Below are 22126 nucleotides of genomic sequence, written 5' to 3'. Positions count from 1 at the left end.
TTGGGTGTTTGGATTCTATATATTTCAGATGAGTCCTTATTGTGCTTGAAAGCAGCCAGGCCGTCAAGAAACATTTGACCATGGAATTAAACCCTTTGCTGATTAATTTTTATGTGCCTTCTTGTGATGCCACTTCTCTGTGGAAGGTGGCAGCGTAAGACTACTCGAGAACCTATGGTATGGTTGAAACAAGTGGCCACTTGACTGGAGAGAATTTCATTGTGTCCTAATTCAGTGCATTCTCAGACAGATATGTGCATTCTATTTGAATTTAATGCTGCTGTAATTGGTCACATTGAGATAAAAAGGAGCAATTCTGCAAAGAATGCATTCGCTGTAATTACAGACCGCAGTGCTCCCTATGAAATGCCACAGCCGTAAAGACATTTGTTCAACACAAGATTAACCCATAAATCACAGTTGCTCGATCCTTGGATGGCAAATATTCCTTGCTCTCTTTTGCCAAGTCTAGAATACTTACTAAAATTCTTCAGGTTATGCTTTTAATTACTAATTTTCATGCTTGTAACGTTGATGCTGGTGAACATTGTAATGCTATTGAATATCAAAGCAGGTGTTTAAACTGTCCTGTTGGAGATTCTCTAGTACTTTTGTGATGCAATGATTACTTCTGCATCCTATTGTCTGCAACCACGGATTGCTTCATCTGTAAAAAGAATTGTGAATTTAAACAACATTTAATTTGGATCCCACTTGTGACTTTATGGTGGTAGGTGATTAATGAAGTATGTAAAGATGCTTGGACCTTGGATATTTACCCAAGGAACCTTGCTTTCATTTTGTCATACCTTAATGAAGGGCTCAAGCCCCAAACGTTTGTTATGTATCTTTATCTTTAACTCAAAACGTTTGACTTGCTGAGTTTCTCCTGCATTGTGTTTTCACTTACACCAAGGCCGTGGTTGTCTGAGGCCAGTTATCCCTGTTCAGAACATGATAGCAAGGTTCCTCGGATAAATATCCAAGGTCCACGCATCTTTACATACCTCATTAATCACCTACCACCATAAAGTCACAAGTGGGATCCAAATTAAATGTTGTTTAAATTCACAATTCATGAAGCAATCCGTGGTTGCAGACAATAGGATGCAGAAGTAATCATTGCATCACAAAAGTACCAGAGATGTCTTGAGGGGATTAAAGCCTATTAATCACAACTCTCTGAATAATGTGGTTGCTACAATGACGTTGGCTGAAGTTTGCTTTCTGTGATGATAGGAACCTCACCTGGAAGCCAAGAGAGATCACCCACTCTGCAGGGGAAGCATGTGTTTGGTTACATGCGTGCTTGGCCAGGGTGTCCATGAACCCTCTTCTACTCCAGGTGTGTAATTGTCGACCACCATTCTCCAGGGCAGGAGAGCAGCCATTTGATCTGCTCTTCTGGATGTGAAATTGCTTTAGTCTATCTGTTGTAGTGTTTGGCATGCGTGGGTTGCAGCCTGATTAGGTTTGGCATCCACTTCATTGTTTGGCACTCGCTGTTCGTGGCTTGTCCTCATTGAACAATCCCCTGGCTAGATGGTGACAATTGAGCAAGGGTTATGTCGGGTCATGTTATTACAAATTGTGGTGGAATACTTTCTACTGTTGATGATCCACACTACCGTATGGATTCCATTTTAAGCTGCTGGTATTTTACTGTCTGTCCTATTTAGCACAAAGATAATGCCAAACAATACAACACAATAAAATGGGGCCTCACAGTATAAAGGCAGAACTTTGCTTAAGCAAGGAGCATGCAGTGGTTATTCTGTCTAAGCTATCATGGCTATTTGAATGTATTGCAGATAGGTCAATGAGATCAAGATTCTTTATGTAGGGTCAGTCATGAATTGCCATCATTTGGCAGCTATAGTATGTTCTTCAAGACCAAAATATTTACCAATAGCTGCACTACCAAACTACTTTTAGTGATGGACATTTAGTTTCTAACCAAAGTACCTTTCATGTCCTTGCTGATTTCAACTAAAGAACATCGGCTGCTGAATTTCCTATCATGGCTTCAGACAAGATTCAAAGCAGGTTGACTATTGTGTTTACATTGCCCATTTAGATTGAGTATATTTTCGGTGACTGTAGCAAGCAGAGTTGAGCATTATGTTGAATCTAAACCTTGCGTAGTACATCGAAGTATTACCTGGAAGGGTATCAATTTGTCTACGGCGTGCAGGGTGGCTGCAGTGATGTCTGACTTAATGTGGTCGAAGGCCGCTCTGGCTTCTGCTGGCAAGGGGAAGGAGGTGGACTTAATGAATGGTCGTGCCTTGTCAGCATACTGTAGGACCCATTGGGCATAATAGGAAAAAACCCCAGGCAGCGTTTGAGTGCCTTCTGGGTTTGGGGCAGTGGGAGGTCTATGAGAGGGCCCATGTGGTTGGAATCTGGCTTTACTACCCCGTTTTCCACCACGCAACCTAGAATTGCGAGGCGTGTGGTCTGGAAGACACACTTCTCAAAATTATAGGTTGGATTCAGCCGTTTCGCGATTTGGAAGAATTTCTCAAGGTTAGCGTCATGGTCTTGCGGGTCATGGGCACAGATGGTGACATTGACCAGATACAGGAATGTAGCTGTTAGGCCATTTTGGTCTACCGTCTGGTCCATTTCCCTCTGGGAGATCGCAACACCATTAGTGACACCGAAAGGAATCCTGAGGAATTGGTACAAATGCCCGTTCGCTTCAAAGGCCATGAAGGGGTGGTCCTCCAGATGGATCGAGAGCTGGTGGTAGGCTGATCGCAGGTCGATGGTGGAAAACACAAGGTATTGGGTGATCTGATTCACCACGTCCGTGATTCGCGGAAGATGGTAAGCATCCAAGAGCATGAGCGGTCGACCATTTGGCTGTAGTCAACCACCATCCGCAGCCTCCCCCCATTCTTCACGACTACTGCCTGTTCCCTCCAGGGACTTGTGCTGGGCTCAATGATGCCTTCGTCCAGCAGTCTGCGCACCTCACTTTTAATGTATTTCCTGTCCCCAAAGCTGTACTGCCGGCTTTTGGTGGCAATTGGTTTCCAGCCGGGAGTGAGGTTGGCAAAGAGTGTTGGAGGATCGACTCAGAGAGTGGATAAACTACAAGTGGAGTGCCAGGGTGCAGGGACTGACATGGGCTGTCTCTGCCAGGATGTCTCCGGGGTGGAGTGGTGGCAGACAGAGAGCAGGGAGTGGGGACCTCCGTAATTTAAAATGGCATTGAAAATCCAACCTCAACAATACAGGAACACACAGTTGAGACAGGATTAGCAACTTAAAATCCATAAATTTGATACCCTGAACTTTCAAAGTCACCACACAATACCCCTTGATGCCTGTTGAGTGAACTCTTGTGACAAGTGAAATCTTCTGGTCAGTCGGATAGATTGCAAGTGCACATCGTTGGACCAGGTCTGGGTGAATGAAGCTCTCCGTCGAACCTGAATCAAAAAGACAGTTAGCATATTGATTGTTCACCTGATGGTTTCCATGGCCTTAGCTAATGGATGTGATTGGCTTTGATTCAATGTCACTGATGCAGCAAATGACGCAGGGAGCAGAGCTGCCTGTGTTGGTGTCTCCGGACGCTGGCGTGATGACACCACGTGTCGCTGGGAGGGCGGAGCCTCACGTCACTGGAGCAAGGCGGAGCGTCGTGGTGCCTCGACCTGTTGCGTTTGTTGAAGCCCAGCGTCACTGGAGCAGAGGCGGAGCATTGTGATGCCTCGGCCTATAGCGTGTTATGCTTGGATTGCATGACGTCAAGCGTTGCTGTGTGATCGGTTCCTTGAATTCATTGGACGAGCAGTCTGAAGACGAGTAGTTTGAATTCAGGGAAGGCGGTTGGCCCTTGAATGAGGCATTGTGCTTCACGGTGGTCATTTTGGACTGGCAGACGTTTGCAAAGTGACCGCTCTTCTTGCACTTCTGACACAAGGCCTTCCTCGCAAGGCACAAGGATCAAGTATATTTCTCCATCCCGCAGAAATGACACTTTGGGGACACGTTGGGAAGTGTGGCAGTGGCAGTGCCATGAACTGGGCAAGGGAAGGCTAAATTAAAAGCAGGCATTCTACTCACAGGGCCCATCCCTGTGTGTAGGCATCCATACTTAGGGTTCCATCGTTTCAGAGATCTGTACAATCTCCACAAGATTGTCTCCCCCATGCTCCAACAATTGTTGCCTCACTTTGTTAGATCGAATCCCAGCCACATAAGCATCCCATATGAGGTCATCAGTGATCCCGGCCTCAGATTTATCGGAGCATGCACATGCTCAGCCCAGTAACTTTAGTTCCTGGAGATAGGCTCTGTAGGACTCACCCGGCTGCAGCCTCCTGGTTGCCAGCCTTATTCACAGGCCACTCGTAGAGTCCTTTTAGCACATTCATGGCAGCTGTATAGGAGGTCGCATCCTGGATGTTTTCATAGACCCTAGTGAATACCATGGACATTACACCAACAGTTTATTGGGATCTTGCTCCACGATGGGGTCTGAGCGCTGCAGGTATCCCTCGAAACACCTCACCCAGTGCCTGAAATCACTCTGAGCAGTAGCTGAATGCAGGTCAATGCTGAGGCGCTCTGGTCGCAGCATTCGCTCCATCTGTTGAAAATTTTTGTTAATAAAGTTGCAGCACGTCAAATAACTCAAAGACTTGTTGACTAAAACCAAGGCTTTTATTACCAAAAAACTGTAGTGTAGTACATCGAGGTCGACCAGTCCAGACTGACCTCGATCTGGTTAGGTGCAGCCCTTTATGACCTGGCCAGTAGGAGTGGCTACGGTTCTCAGCCAATTATTAGCACTCTATGCAAATATATACAAATATACACAGTGGTGATAGGATCCCATACTATCACAGAGTACTCAACCAATATATTTTTAAATTGTGATTTTATTTTTGATTCTTTGCAAAAAGTATATTCGGCGGGCAGCAACCTCTTTTGAAGAAGACCGCAGAGCCCACCTCACTGACAAAAGACAAAGGAGGAAAAATCCAACACCCAACCCCAACCAACCAATTTTCCCTTGCAACCGCTGCAACTGTGTCTGCCTGTCCCGCATTGGTCTTGTCACCCACAAACGAGCCTGCAGCTGACGTGGACATTACCCCTCCATAAGTCTTCGTCCGCGAAGCCAAGCCAAAGAAAGAACAGGTGTCTGGTTCAATTTTACTATTTTCTAAGTGTTTCTGAATGAAAGAGGCCTGTACAAAGTATTTCAATCTGTTAAACATTTTAAAGTGAGTAAACCCAGCATCAAATTTATCTGCTGTCAATGGGTCCAAGGCAGCTTGGGACATTTTGATGATATGGGAGAAACCAGAGCGCTCGAAGAAAACCCATGCATTGCACAGAAGGCATCACCCTCGCAATGCTCCACCTTTGCTGCTGTGACTCTGATCTCCGACGGCACACATCTACCATCTGCCCCTATGCTGCCACCTGCACCCACCGCTGTGACGCTGCTCTCCGATTCGACCCCCACCCCCCGCTCAATGGAACCTCTGCACTGGCAGACCCCAACTTGCCAGAGGAAACATTCGGAGGAGTAGCAAGTTGGGTTTCTGCATGTGAACTATCTATGGATGTAGGTAGCCTGTAGGAGGCAATTCCTAATATTAGGCTCAGATTAGCAAGATCGCTAAAGATCTTGTGACCTTGTGATCTGGAATGAAAGCAGACAAATTTTGCCAAATTCATCAATGTTAGATATGATGAATGTGATCTCTTTGAACAACTCCGTTTTTAAAAGCTCCAAATGATTTTGATCATTTTTGCATTGCTCACTGCAGTGCAGAGGTTCTCAAGATTAATTCTGTAGTGAGAAGAAATATTTAATCATTGAAATATCCACAGCTCCAGTGGGAGACAGATCTTTCATTCAATATTTCACTACCACTAATCAAATTGACAAAGGGATAAAATCGACATTCTCCATTTGTTCGTTGCATATAAATGATTCATTAAAGCTTAATGGAGATTTTTTTTACGTTAACTAACAAATCCAGATGGAGCGTAAACATAATTTTTTTCTTTAACTTAAGTTCTCATGAAATTTAATATGAGAAGGACCAAGGTAATGCAGAGAAAGAATTTGTTTATTCACATGCCAATTTTCCGCATGAAACAATATCTACTCCATGCTGAGATTATCTAGGAATCATACGATGGGTTACTAAAAGTTCCTTGCAACAGGGATACTGCTTTGCAATCGCATATTTTAAGCAAGTAAAATGCAACCACATTCACAGCAGACTTCTTTGAACTCTAAGCAAGTACTGCTGAATAAATGCCACCTTGTCACTGTGATAGAGAACTGTATGAATACTGAGACAAAGTACATTGTGAATGTACCAGAAGCAGTACCATATAAATGAAAAGTAGTCACTAATCCAGGATTGGTGGCTTAGTCAAAGCCTGGTGATATTCAATACTGAAGTGGAAACAGGAAATACTGTGATTACTCAGCAGGTCAAACAGCATCGATGGAGAAAGAAATTAGGCCTTTTCAAGTTAGGCCTCGGCCTGAAAGCCAGCTACAAGCACAGATCAAAAACTTAAAACTTATTTTATAGTCAGCAGCCCTAAAATTTGCTCCAGTGTTGCATTCATATTGAATGGCGACTCGTAACACCCTCTGGATCCGAAGGAGGTGGGGCGACTGGTGCCATAGCTCCACCCGTCATAAATACGCGGCTGCGCAGTGGTTGTCTTCCCTACCCATAATCCCCCATGCAGCTGGAACTGTTCTGGAAAACACAGGGCAGTTCCAGCTGTATGGGGGATTATGGGTAGGGAAGATGGCCATTGCTCCGTCACATTTTGAGCCACAGAGAGCAGCCCCGAAGGCTAAAGTGGCCGGGTAAGGCTGTCACAGCCTACACCATCCGCCCTCGATGGCTTTTGCTGGCCCCCGACATTCCCACTGGCCCCCGCTACTCCGATGTCCCCCGCCAGCCCCCGCTGCTCTAATGGCTCCTGCCGGCCCTGCTGCCTGACGGCTTACGCCAACTTCCCCTGCTTTGAGGGGCTCATGGAGGGATGGGGAGAGTGGGGAGATGGGTCGGGGGCTGACAGCATCATCAGCCCGCCCCAAACCAGCTGTACATTCAGGTTAGGTGGTGGAGCACAGCGCTCTGCCGATTATCTTTCCTCGATGCCTCAAAGCCAGCCACAAAGCATTCAGACAGGTAAGTTTTAGGCGTGAGGGCGAAGAACCTCTGCCTTTACTAATCAGTGTTTTCCTTGCTTGTAAGGGCCTAAATGGCAGAAATGTTTCTTATGAATGACTTTTAATAAGAACTGGAAAAGTAGAAAAGCAAATGTATTTTTGAAGTTGCAGGAAGGGGAATATAGAGGAACAAATCAAATGACAATTACTCCAGTGTCTGCATTGTTTTGGATTTAAATTACTACAGCTCAGTACTAATCCTAACTCAACAATAAGTGGGAATTACATATGGTTTAAATGACAGATATGGGCTGCACTGGGATTCTTCTCAAGTTACTTCATCTTTCCCTGGGAGATTTCCTCCCATCTATCTATTGCTTCCTCTAACTCTCTCAGTTATTCTTCCAAATGTCTCCTCATGTTCTTCATGATAGGGAGGTCCACATTCTTTATACTCCCCTGGTGAAGAGGTTCTTGAATTTATTAGTGATTATCTAAATATAGCTCATCCATTTGTCAAAATTGGCCACTGGCAAAAAATCCAGACGGAACAAGGAACCAAACGAGAAATTGGGGGAAAAAGAAGACTTGTTTAAAAAAAAAGGAACATCAGCAAGATGGTATCATGTCTAGTTACGCAGTCAAAAGATACACAAACTGATTATGCACATTGGCAGAATGACCTGCAGTTCCAGAGATCAAGATAGTATGTTCGTATTTTAATTAAGAGGGAACATGCTTGTGTCAAACTGAGGGAACTACTATTGCGGAATATATTGATGAAATATTGGTAGCGTATTTGATGATTTTTGCTGAAATGTTGATGAAGATTTTGGGGGAAAGTGCAAAAGGAGATATTGGGGGAAGAATTGAATTATATTGCATTGTTTATTGTAATGAATCCTGAGAAACAGTGATAAGCTGAGTTTTGTGTGTCATATAGGCAGCTGGCAAAAAGTGGCCACCATTTTGGATCCACAAAAAGTAAAATTCAGACATCGGTAACACGATAAATCATGAAAATGACAGCATTACTCGAAGATAAAATTTAAACTTTAAATTTACTTGAGAAAGAAATATTGGCCTTGGAAGCGGTGCAGATGAAGTCCACCAGGCTGATTACAGGGATGAGGGTGTTAATCTATGATGAGAGATTGAATCCCCTAGCACTCTACTTGCTGGAATTCAAAGGAATGAGATGGGATCTTATGGAATCATAGAGAATCATGAAAGGGGGAGAGCTAAGATAGAGGGGTGAAACTTGCTTCCAAAGAGCTCCAAAGCTCTTCAAAAATCTTGCTTGACTCATAATTCAAGATTCTAGTTCAAGAAACATTCTCTTCTCCGCTTTCTCACATGCCCAAATTGCATGTACTGTTGTCCCGTTTCCTTCTTACAACGAAAAAGATCTAAACCAGATATTAAATAAAATCACAAAAAGCAACATACCAAAAAACCCAGAGATCTTTCTTCTAAGTAATATAAGAAGTAAAGAACTTGGCCTCGAATTGGATGGAACACAAAAAAGATTTATTATGGTAGTCTTAGCTGTAGCAAAAAAATGTATTATGTCAACCTGGAAATTAGAAGATAGTCTGAGAATACAGCAATGGTACATAGAAATGAATAGATATATTCCATTAGAAAAAATACCATATAATTTAAGAAATAACATCACAGTATTTGAACAAATTTGGGAACCGTACATGGAACACAACAGAGAAGTCCTTCCGTGGACCTGCACCACCTAAAATGACAGAAGGAGAAGAAGACGAAATGAACTGATCCAATGTGTAAAAGTAGATGACACAAATTTCTTGGTTATTTTCATTGTGTGATGACATTGTTTAATGCGTTTAATGTATCATATAGGTTGAACGTTGAGTGGGTGGGGAGGGGGGGATGAAGGAGGGAGGGAAGGGAGGGGAAAAGGGGGAGAAAATGACACTGTGTATATTCAAGAGGGAAATGTTTGTGTGTATTTTGGTTAGTATGGTACTGCGCTGGGTAGGTCACATCTCCAGAATGGAGGACCATCGCCTTCCCAAGATCGTGTTATATGGCGAGCTCTCCACTGGCCACCGTGACAGAGGTGCACCAAAGAAGAGGTACAAGGACTGCCTAAAGAAATCTCTTGGTGCCTGCCACATTGACCACCGCCAGTGGGCTGATATCGCCTCAAACCGTGCATCTTGGCGCCTCACAGTTCGGCGGGCAGCAACCTCCTTTGAAGAAGACTGCAGAGCCACCTCACTGACAAAAGACAAAGGAGGAAAAACCCAACACCCAACCCCAACCAACCAATTTTCCCTTGCAACTGTGTCTGCCTGTCCCGCATCGGACTTGTCAGCCACAAATGAGCCTGCAGCTGAGGTGGACATTACCCCTCCATAAATCTTCGTCCGCGAAGCCAAGCCAAAGAAAAAAGAAAATGGTACATAGTGTGAAAAATAAAAAAATATTTAAAAAAAAGAAACATTCTCTTCTCATTCAGGCCATCAAATCCTCTCTGAATCTTATCTGTTTCAATCAGGTCTTGTCTTGTCTTCTAAATTTCAGTGGATGCAAGCCCAGCCTGCCTAACCTATCTTCAGAAAACAATGCACAGAATTGAGGCATTAATCAAGTAAACCTTCACTGAAACACTTCCAATTAACTATTAAATAAAAAGGTCAATAATTTACTGACTATTACAGATATGGTCTCACCAATGCCCTACATAATAAAAGTATAATCTCCCTACTTTTTTAATTCCCTAAGTAATAATACCATTCAGTTTGCTTTCTTAATTGCTTACACCAGTCCATTATGATTCATGCATGAGGACATTCAGATCATTCTGCATTCCTGGGAACCACTTTGCCATGTATTATGTTAGTTGCACTTCTATTAGTATTGAGTTACACAGAGCAGAGGTTGATACTGTAAGTATATATTTCGGTTAAGTGTCTTCAATGATTTTCCAAGGAATACTTGCAGACGTCCTTTGAGCTGCAACTCCTGGTTGTTTTCTTCATGATAAGGAAGTTAACATTCTTAATAATCCTGTTATATAGTCAGGATAATGTGAACTAATTTGCAATTGTGTCAGAATACACCCTTCTCATGGCATTAACTGTAATGCAACACTGTGGGGGGAGTATGTATATGTGAGTGTGTGAACAGTTTCCAGGGATGGTGGAAGACATCAGTAAGTAAAGTCTCTTCTGTTATTTGATCTTGCATCTCTAAGTTATTTAAGAATCCTCCCAAGTAATACAGAGACATAACATGATGGCAATGGAATAAGAGAACAAGAATAAACCATACAATTGATTGTAAGTCAATGAAATACGGAAGGGAACAAGAGAAAAGAAACATTATTGAAAAAAAAAAGCTGGAGCAACAGCAGTTCACCCAATGATGGACTGAGAGACTGAAGACATTGCTGAATCGTTTAAAAAGTTTCAGCAGAAGGGCAATTTAGCATTATAAAGCCATTTTCAAAATGAAACACTCTGGACAGGGGAGCGAGGCCTTGACTTATTTAATAGCTGAGAGCTTACAGAGGTGGAGAAAAATGATCCAGAGTAGATATTTGCAAAGTTTGCTTCTCACCTTGAACCCAGCTTTAATCATATTTATGAATTTCAAGGCTTAATGCAAGAGACTGATGAAACTGTTGATAACTTCCTCACTAGACTAAAAATTGATGCTGCAGAATGCAGATTTAAGGATATAGAGGAAAGATTAGTTGATCAACTAATATGGGGCAGTGCCCATCCTGAAGTGCAAAAGTCTCTTATAGGGAAAGATAGCTTGAAGCTGGCCAAAGCTATAGACACAGCCAGAGCCTTCAAAGCCATGAGGATTCAAATGAAATCCCTATCTATACAGGCTCACCCACAGCAAAGAGAAGGAAGGGTTGACGCTATAAAGAACACAATCAGAAAAGTGCAAACCTCAAGGCCTGCAGGAAGTGCGGCAGACAACATCCCTTCAATGGCTGAAACAAATGTCCCGCATATGGTTCTGAATGTAGAGCCTATGGGAAAGAAAACCACTGGGCGAAGACATGCATCTCGTATGAAGAAAACAGTAATACCAGTGAAGAAAAAAGACAAGAAGATCCACCACATAAAAGGAAACAACAATGACGACTCCAACGCCAGATACTGGACATAGAATCCATACACCTTCACGAGATGTCGGGTGAGATGAAAGAAGGAAGTGAGTTTCACACAAGGATCCAGATACAGAGGACAATCCAGAACAAGCCTATGATATTTAACCTAAAGGTGAAGCTGGATACTGGATCACAAAGCAAAGTCCTTCCACTCAGACTCTACCAGCAGATGTTCCCAGAGAACATAATAAAAGGGTATCTAAAAGATGGTGCATTGGAAACAGCAAATATCATATTAACAACCTATGGTGGATCCATGATCAAACAGCTAGGGAGAGCCAAGATCAATGGCTGTCATAAGGGAAAGAACATCCTTTGTACGTTCAACGTGGTAGGCGCAGATGGACAGGCAATTCTAGGTCTGGATAGCTGCTGGGAATTGCAATTGATCTCTGTCAGTTATGAGATCCATATGACAATGATATCCAAAAGTACAGAAACACACAACAAAAGGAAGAAATGATATCCACAGAAATACCTGCCAGGCCATGCCACACAGTGGGAGCAGACTTCTTCACCGAAAATCAAAAGTGGCATTTAATATTAGCCTGTTACTTCTGTGAGAAACAGAAGTACTTCACAGAATTTGCTCGAGACAAAAATTGAGAACAAAGAACATTTATTATACAACAATGCAAAGTTGGGTGCTTCCCCTTACCCTGGGAATACACACTCACATTGGGGCTCACCCAACTTTTATACAGTTTATTTCAGTATAGAAGTACCCTCCCCCTTACATTCTTCTGCCTCTTGGATGAGTTTGGCATTAGGCAATCCTGTCTGCCTACCTGCTGTTTCTGTGAATTTGGAGGACCAGGGGGTATCCTGTCTGTGTCCATGTCATTGTCCTTATTCCTCATTCACAAACCTGCCTTTGTCCTTATTCACACCTTCCCAACCCTCAGGGCTTACTAACTCTTATACGTAGAACTTGCTGACTCTGTCTAAGGCTAGAAGACCCTTATCTTATTCAGACTAACTTTACTTCCTACATTCTATTATCTATCCTTATCCTATTCATACTGGCTTTATTCATTACACATATATCCATACTAGCTTTCTTCATATCTCATATTTTCATATTAGTTTTACTCAGCTCTCACAATCCTCACTTTTCTTTTAGCTACGCTTTGTGAATTCTCAACTGGAATGTATTACTTGTAAACTTTGTCTTTTTCCCAGCGAGTCAGTAAACGAACTGCAGTCTCAGCATCATCAGACAGAATTTGGGAAACATACATCCTTTGGGTTATAGTGATCTGACGAGGGATCCGTTCAATTAAATACTGCACACAAGTCTTTAGGCAGGGGAGAAACATAATGGCCAGAATAGCGAGTCCAGCTGCTAGAAGGGCTGTGGGTATCAGACTCCAGTTACCAATAAAAAGTCTAGTCCATACCACACCGGACCAAGGTTGCCAAGTCTGAACCTGGGCATGGGAAGATTTTCGAACTCCTGAAGGAATGTCTTTAACCACCTGACCGTTGTGAGCATTGTCATTAACCAGTCGTTCACAAACGCTGCCTACAGCACCAACGAGTAATCAAGAGCCAGACGGTTTTGTTGAATTGTGGCTCGTATCTGTCGTCTTTCTTCAGCCCATAAATTCAGGGCCATCACTGTCTGTTCGGTGATGATCTCAAAGGCTGGAGTCTGATTAAACGATTTAAATGCCAAGCAGCTGTGTTCTGGAGCAGCTTACGTCGTTTGCAACTGGAACTCCCCTTACAGTGGTGGTTCTTAACATTCCGAATGTCTGTGTGACCCAAAGGATGATTTACAGGAGACCAAGTTGGGGAGGGGTGTTTCTTGTCACTTAACCTGTGAGTTGCAGCTTGTCTGCAAACATTAGCATAAGTATCACTGAACCTGTGAGTTGCAGCCTGTCTGTGAACATTAGCATATGTATTCACTCTATCTCTGCTACATGTACAATCCTGACTAACATTCTGTCTGCTGTCTGTCATTGTCCCACCATCTTCTTTGTGCTATCTCTTTAAAACTCCTCTTTTTAATATCTGTAGAGGCCGGAATACAAACCAAGTCTACTCCCCTAGGGCCGTTCTGTTCCCCTGGTCCATGATGGGATCCCATACTAAATAAGGTACCCCACTATGACTATACTCTATACCTGCGCCCTGTCTGCATTCTAAAGGTAAATAATTGTCACCTCTGCTGCCCCTATTCCAGGAGGACTTAATACATTGTGAGCAATTTGGTGATTTCCCAAAAATTGGCAACCAACAAGTAAACAAAATAGCAAATGGTAAAAACAACATTACAGCACTTTTTCCCGTCGTAGTGTAACTTTCAGATCAGAAGGATAAAGGACCGCACGCCAGGTGGAGGGTAGATTATCAATGTCTTTAGTCCATGAATCAGGTTTCTTACCCGGGCTGGAGGGGTCATACCCACACTCCTGTTCGGCTCCGAATCATGGGTCCTCTACCGGCATCACCTACGGCTCCTAGAACGCTTCCACCAGCGTTGTCTCCGCTCCATCCTCAACATTCATTGGAGCGACTTCATCCCTAACATCGAAGTACTCGAGATGGCAGAGGCCGACAGCATCGAATCCATGCTGCTGAAGATCCAACTGTGCTGGGTAGGTCACATCTCCAGAATGGAGGACCATCACCTTCCCAAGATCGTGTTATATGGCGAGCTCTCCACTGGCCACCGTGACAGAGGTGCACCAAAGAAGAGGTACAAGGACTGCCTAAAGAAATCTCTTGGTGCCTGCCACATTGACCACCGCCAGTGGGCTGATATCGCCTCAAACCGTGCATCTTGGCGCCTCACAGTTCGGCGGGCAGCAACCTCCTTTGAAGAAGACCGCAGAGCCTACCTCACTGACAAAAGACAAAGGAGGAAAAACCCAACACCCAACCCCAACCAACCAATTTTCCCCTGCAATCACTGCAACCGTGTCTGCCTGTCCCGAATTGGACTTGTCAGCCACAAACGAGCCTGCAACTGATGTGGACATTTACCCTTCCATAAATCTTCATCTGCGAAGCCAAGCCAAAGAAGGGGAGTCCGTGAATCAGCAGCTTGTTTAATTCGTTCTATGTGAGTCCACCCCTTTTCTTTCGTTTGCACTGCAGTGTCGGTAATCAAAAGTACACAATAGGGGCCGTCCCAGACAGGTTTTAGTTGGTGATCTTGCCATGCTTTTACATATACCCAATCACCAGATTTAATAAAATGAATAGGATGCTCCAGGGGTGGGTTTTGAGTTAATAAACCCTTCCATTTTAATTTGTATAGAGAGGCAGAAAGTCCCTTTAAATATTTGGATATGTACTGGTCGTTAGCCTCAGGGGTAGGGGTATTAAAAGGTGACATACAAGGTTTGAGTATACCATCTTTCACCAACTGGTCAATTACTGGCTGCAGCCCATTTCGGCCAGCCATCGGAATTGGATACTGCTTTCGTCTAATTACTTGCTCAGGATCTTTTAAAGTAACTTGCAGGGGAGGAATATCTAACACTCCTCTATTGCTTCCTTTTGCCCATTCTCCAGGATTTATTAGTTGCCGATCCTCCTTGGTTAATACTTACAATTGAACCCCGATACCTGATTCCTGTGGTCTGGTACCGATAGCCAATTGGTCCTGTAAATCTCGTCCTAACAAACAAACTCCAGCTTGGGGAACTAGTAGAATGTCCTCCGTTACTATCTTCTCTCCCATTTGTATTCTTGCATCCCTTAATACAGGGATTGTAAAATCTCTTTCTCCTACTCCCAAAATCATCACTGTCCTCTCTATCACCCTCGAGTGGTTGTAAAATACTAGACCGGGCTGTCCCAGAATCTACGAGAAAAGTCATCTTGTCACTGTGGGATCCTATGCTTAAATTTACCAATGGTTCACCGTGCAGCCCCACGGTGTGTATTGACTTAGAACCGTGACCCCCTATTCATAATCTGCTTCCATCAGTGCGTAAGATCGCGTCTCCCTGGCTCGCATTGGGCATTCTCTCTTAAAATGTCCCTCCTTTTTACAATGGTAGCAAACTAATGCTCCTGTTTCCCAATTCCTACCGGGATTACCACGAGGTCCCAGGAATGGTCGTCATCCCCGGAATTCCCCTCTACCCTTGCCCCTGCTCTGGTCTCTACTCTCCCACTCCCGGAGCTCCTCCTAATGTCCAGGAGCTGGCACACAGCCTTTCTTTGCTGTCCCTCCATGACTTCCTTGACTGCCTGCATCAAAATCTTAGCCTTTCCTTTCTTTTTATTGGGCATTCTCTCTTAAAATTACGCACCTCCGTACTAGTCAGGGGCACATTTACGAAACCGAGACCCCCTCCCATCGGAACTTCCCGTAAAGGTCTCATTCAGTTAATTTCTGGCTTATCCTCTCCTTTTATAATGTCTAGATTCCTGATCTCCGGGAAATGAATCAAAGAGTTCTGCCCGTCCCTCCCGGAGGGTCTCACACTGTTTTGAATCAAAGTCTCCTCCCTCTCTTGTCAATTGAGGTTGCAATCTAGTACTTTGTGAATGGGTCATCATACCACCCCTACTTTCTTCTCCTTTCTTTAGCTGTGGGGGAGGAGGGGAAGGTGAAGAAGGGTAGAGCATAAGAGAGAGGGGAAAGATAGGAGCATAAGGTGGAGGAAGGGAATGTAACACATCCCATCCTTGTGTTTCAGGGACAAAAGTTTCCTCATCCTTCTTGTCCTTACATTCCTTTTCATTCAAAACCAGTTGATCAACTGACCCACTGAGCCAGCAGGCTGCATATTTCCTGCTCTCAATATTATCTCTTTGATTTTGATAGAGCCAGATGTTCAATGCCTGACACATCCAGTCCTCATCGGATCCGAACTTTGGCCAATATACCGAATTCCCTTTTATCGGGTTTTTAACCCATTCCAGACAGCAATACCTGACCATGGTCTGTTTGTCTTTCCTGCGGGTTCTCCCCGCATCCCAATCAGATAGCATTAATCCTAACGGACTTTGCTTAGTTATCTGATCGTCCCGTCCTTCCTTAGGACTGTTTCCCTTGCTACTCACACCTCCCATATTAACAGGTAAGTAAAATTCCTCTTACCGGGATCCAGTAGCTATTGCTAGTGCGCTTCCTTAACATCCTCCCGTCATTTGTTCTCAATGCCTTATCTCGGATATCACTCGCTTCATCCACTGACCAGTCACCCTTCGTCCGTGAGTCCAGCTGAATCAGCCGGGGTGCACCTACCCTCGTCGTCGGGCACTCTGTCAGTGGAGGGAGTGGGATCCCGGACGATCCCCCATTTGTGAGAAACAGAAGTACCTTCACAGAAATTGCTCGAGACAAAAATTGAGAACAAAGAACATTTATTATACAACAATGCAAAGTTGGGTGCTTCCCCTTACCATGGGAATACACACACACACACACACACACACACACACACACACACACACACACACACACACACACACACACACACACTGGGGCTCACCCAATTTTTATACAGTTTATTTCAGTATAGAAATACCCTCCCCCTTACATTCTTCTGCCTCCTGGATGAGTTTGGCATTAGGCAATCCTGTCTGCCTACCTGCTGTTTTTGTGAACTAGGAGGACCAGGGGGTATCCTGTCTGTGTCCCATCATGTCATTGTTCTATTCCTTATTCACAAACCTGCCATTGTCCTTATTCACACCTTCCCAACCCTCAGGGCTTACTAACTCTTATATGCAGAACTTGCTGACTCTGTCTAAGGCTAGAAGACCCTTATCTTGTTCAGACTAACTTTACTTCCTACATTCTATTATCTATCCTTATCCTATTCATACTGGCTTTATTCATTACACATATATCCATACTAGCTTTCTTCATCTCTCAGATTTTCATATTAGTTTTACTCATCCCTCACACTACTCTAAGTTTCCATTCATCAAAAAGGTGAAAGTCCTAAGAGCATCAACTATCACCTCAGAAATGGAGAGGAGTCACGTGATGGAGTAGTGGCCGGACGGTGAACTCCAGCCCTCTCCAGAAAAGTCGGGAAAAACAAGAGAAAATACAAAGGCACAGAAATACAAGTTAAAGAAAAGTGAGTATAAAGGTGGAAAGAAGATGGAGACAAAAGAAGAAAAATCAAAATCAACGGTAAGAAGAGAGGAAGAGAAGACAACGGAGGAAAAAGGTGAAGGCCTTACCTGTCCGAAGAGGCCCGCTGCGGAGAGAGAAACCCGCTCCCTCAGGTCGGTAAATAATGGACTACAAAAATGGCTTGCAGAGCCGAGTAAAAGTGCGCAACCGCGCATGAAAAAAAACACACCGACGGGAGGGGGGACCAGCTGGGGAGTCGATCTCCACAGCCGGCAACGACAGCTGCAGAACACCTACAGCAAGAAGAGACCACAGAAGACAATAGAAACAAGAAAGAAGAGGAGGAAAGGGCACCAAAGAAACAACAGATGGCCAACCCAGAGGAAGAAGAAGAGGAAGAATACAGTGAAATAGATACAGGGAAAGGCAAGGTAAAGGATATACTTGCTCTTGTTAGAGGATACATGGAGTCATTTAAAGAATGGCAAACACAGGAATTCAATGATTTAAGAAGAAGAATAAACAACACAGAAGAGAAAGTGAATAAAATAGATATGACCTTAACAGAAATGGGGAAAAAAATGGACAAGATGGAAGAACGGGCAGTAGCAGCAGAAATGGAGGTAGAAGACTTAAAAAAGAAATTGGAGGAATCTAATAAAAAAACTAAAGAGACACAAGAACTACTAGCTCAAAAAATAGATATAATGGAAAATTATAACAGAAGAAATAACATAAAGATAGTGGGCCTTAAGGAAGATGAAGAAGGCAAGAATATGAGGGAATTTATAAAAGAGTGGATCCCTAAGACCCTAGGATGTCCAGAACTACAGCAAGAAATGGAAATAGAAAGGGCACATAGAGCATTGGCCTCTAAACCACAACCACAACAAAAACCAAGATCTATTGTAGTAAAATTCCTAAGATATACTACAAGAGAAAAGGTACTGGAGAAGACAATGGAAAAAGTAAGAGAGGGCAACAAACCACTGGAGTATAAAGGGCAAAAAATCTTCATTTATCCAGATATAAGTTTTGAACTCCTAAAGAAGAGAAAAGAGTTCAATACAGCAAAGGCGATTTTATGGAAGAAAGGGTATAAATTTACACTGAAGCATCCTGCGGTATTGAAAATATTTATTCCAGGACAACAAAACAGACTGTTCTCGGATCCAGAAGAAGCACGAAAATTTGCAGAACAATTACAAAAATAGACTGAGGGATGAAGACGGGTAATGAGAGTAAAAATGATCACGATTGATATGTATGTGGGTAAAGACAAAAATAGACTGAGGGATGAAGACGGGTAATGAGGGTAAAAATGACCACGATTGATATGTATGCGGGTAAAGAGGTATAAGAGTGAATAGAGACAATGGGCATACGTGAAAGTATCTGTAATTAGAGGAAAACATAGATAGTATAGACAAGAATTAATAAGCGAAGGTAATGGAATAGAGAGAATAAGGAGGGAATTAAAAGAGTGACCTTTGTGACATATGAAAAGTGAAATCTTTTCTGGGGGGGGCTGGGTGGGGGAAAAGAGCGGACACTGCAAAATCAGTTGACGCTTGCGAGTGGATTCGCAAATCCAAATGGAGAGGGGAGATGTGGTTGTCCAACAAGGGATAAAGGACAACTCAGGAGGGGAAGGGGAGATTGGGGATAAAGAAGATAGAAATAGGAGAATAAGGAAAATGTTGGATGTTGTAGGAATGTTGTCTGGTAAAGAGTTGAAAATAAGAAAACAGAAATGGAAAAGGAGGAAAGGTAATGATGGAAAAACGGAAAGAGAAGATAAACAAAATATAAAATGGCTACGCTGAACTATATGACTTTAAATATTAATGGAATACATAACCAAATTAAAAGGAAGAAACTACTAAATTTACTGAAAAAGGAAAAAATAGATATAGCATTTGTCCAAGAAACACACTTAACTGAATTGGAGCACAAGAAATTAAAGAGAGATTGGGTAGGACATGTAACAGCAGCATCGTATAATTCAAAAGCAAGAGGAGTGGCTATATTAATTAGCAAAAATGTGCCATTTAAAATAGAAGAGGAAATAATAGATCCAGCAGGGAGATATGTTATGATAAAATGTCAGATATATTCGGAGCTTTGGAATCTACTTAATATATATTCACCTAACGAAGAAGATCAAAAGTTTATGCAAGATATCTTTTTGAAGGTAGCTAATACGCAAGGGAACATACTAATAGGAGGGGATTTCAATCTGAATTTGGATCCAAATATGGATAAAACAGGGAAAAAAATTAACAGGAAGAACAAAGTAACCAAATTTATAATTAAATCAATGCAAGAAATGAAACTTGTGGACATATGGAGGAAACAAAACCTAAAAGAAAAGGAATACTCATACTACTCGACTAGACATAAAACATACTCAAGAATAGACCTATTTTTGTTATCAGCTAGTTTGCAGGATAGAGTAAGAAAAACAGAATATAAAGCGAGAATGCTATCGGATCATTCACCCTTAATACTGACAGTAAAGCTAGAGGACATCCCTCCAAGAATGTATAGATGGAGATTAAACCCCATGCTACTTAAAAGACAGGATTTTAGAGAATTTATTGAAAAACAATTAAAAATGTACTTTGAAGTAAATACGGAATCAGTGGAAGATAAGTTTATACTATGGGACGCAATGAAAGCATTCATTAGAGGACAAATAATAAGTTATGCAACCAAGATGAAGAAGGACTATAATCAGGAAACAGAGCAGTTGGAAAGGGAAATAGTAAACATAGAAAAAAAATTAGCAATAAAGGAAGATACAACCAAAAGAAGGGAATTGGCAGATAAAAAAATAAAATATGAAACATTACAAACATATAAGGTGGAGAAGAATATAATGAAGACAAAACAGAAATATTATGAACTAGGTGAAAAAACACACAAAATCTTAGCATGGCAGCTTAAGACAGAGCAAACTAAGAAAATGGTATTGGCAACAAGGAAAAAAGACAAACAAATTACATATAATCCAAAAGAAATTAAGGAAAACTTCAGAACAATTATACCGAACTGAAAACGAAGGGAAAGAAGGGAAAATAGATGAATTTTTGACTAAAATTGAACTACCAAAACTACAAATAGAGGAACAAAATAAATTAACAGAACCATTTGGAACAGTAGAAATACAAGAGATAATAAAAAAATTACCAAATAATAAGACACCAGGAGAGGATGGACTCCCAATAGAATTCTACAAAACATTTAAAGATCTATTAATACTGCCCCTCCTGGATGTAATCAACCAGATTGATGAGACACAAAACTTACCAGATTCATGTAAAACAGCAATAATTACAGTGATACTAAAACAAGGGAAAGATCCACTCTCACCAGCGTCATATAGACCAATATCTCTGCTAAACACAGATTATAAGATAATAGCTAAACTATTAGCAAACAGATTAGCAGAACAGGTACCGAAAATGGTAAATTTAGACCAAACTGGATTTATCAAAAAAAGACGCACAACAGACAATATTTGTAAATTTATTAACTTAATTCATGCAGTAGAAGGAAATAAAGCACCTGCAGTAGCAGTTGCTTTAGACGCAGAGAAGGCCTTCGACAGAGTAGAATGGAATTACTTGTTCAAAGTATTGCAAAAATTCAGTTTACCGGAGAAGTATATTAATTGGATTAAAGCATTATATAAGGTACCGTTAGCGAAAGTGACAATAAATGGACATGTATCAAAGCAATTTAACTTAAGCAGGTCAACGTGGCAGGGATGCCCACTATCACCATTATTGTTTGCGCTAGCTATAGAACCACTAGCAGAATCGATAAGAATAGATAATAATATAAAAGGAATAAAAATAAAAGACAGGGAATATAAAATCAGTCTATTTGCGGATGATGTGATAGTGTACTTAACAGAACCAGAACTATCAATAAAAGAACTATATAAGAAATTGAAGGAATATGGAGAAGTGTCGGGATACAAGATAAACGTAAATAAAAGTGAAGCAATGCCTATGAATAACGCGGATTTCTCAAAATTTAAGAAGGAATCCCCATTCAGATGGCAAATGCAGGCAATAAGATACCTAGGTGTACAAATAAACAAAAATCTAGGCCAATTATATAAACTCAATTACAATCCACTAATGAAAAAATTACAGGACGATTTAGAGCATTGGAAAGAGCTACCACTAACACTGATAGGAAGGATAAACTGTATTAAAATGAACATTTTTCCAAGGATACTATACTTATTTCAGGCATTGCCAATACAACTGACAGAAAAATTCTTCAAAGAGTTAAAGAAAATAATAAGGAAATTTTTATGGAGAGGGGGGAAACCGAGGATAGCACTAGATAAATTAACAGAATGGTATAAACAAGGAGGCCTACAATTGCTAAACTTCAAAAATTATTATAGAGCCGCACAATTAAGGTACCTATCAGATTTTTATCAAACAAGGGAAAAACCAGACTGGACGAGATTAGAATTAGATAAAATAGGGGAAAAGATACCTGAACACATATTATACAAATGGGATGAAAAATTGGTACAACATAGAACTTCTCCAGTATTACACCATCTCCTCAATATATGGAAGAAGATTCATGTAGAAAGAAATAAAACAAATTATCAATTACCAAAACTAATATTGACGCAAAATAAGCTACTCCCTTTTACAATAGACAACCTTTCCTTTAGAAAATGGGAGAAAAAAGG

This window comes from Narcine bancroftii, chromosome 5, assembly GCF_036971445.1.
Source record: "Narcine bancroftii isolate sNarBan1 chromosome 5, sNarBan1.hap1, whole genome shotgun sequence".
NCBI lineage: Eukaryota > Metazoa > Chordata > Chondrichthyes > Torpediniformes > Narcinidae > Narcine > Narcine bancroftii.
Note: the sequence above shows the minus strand (reverse complement) of the source record.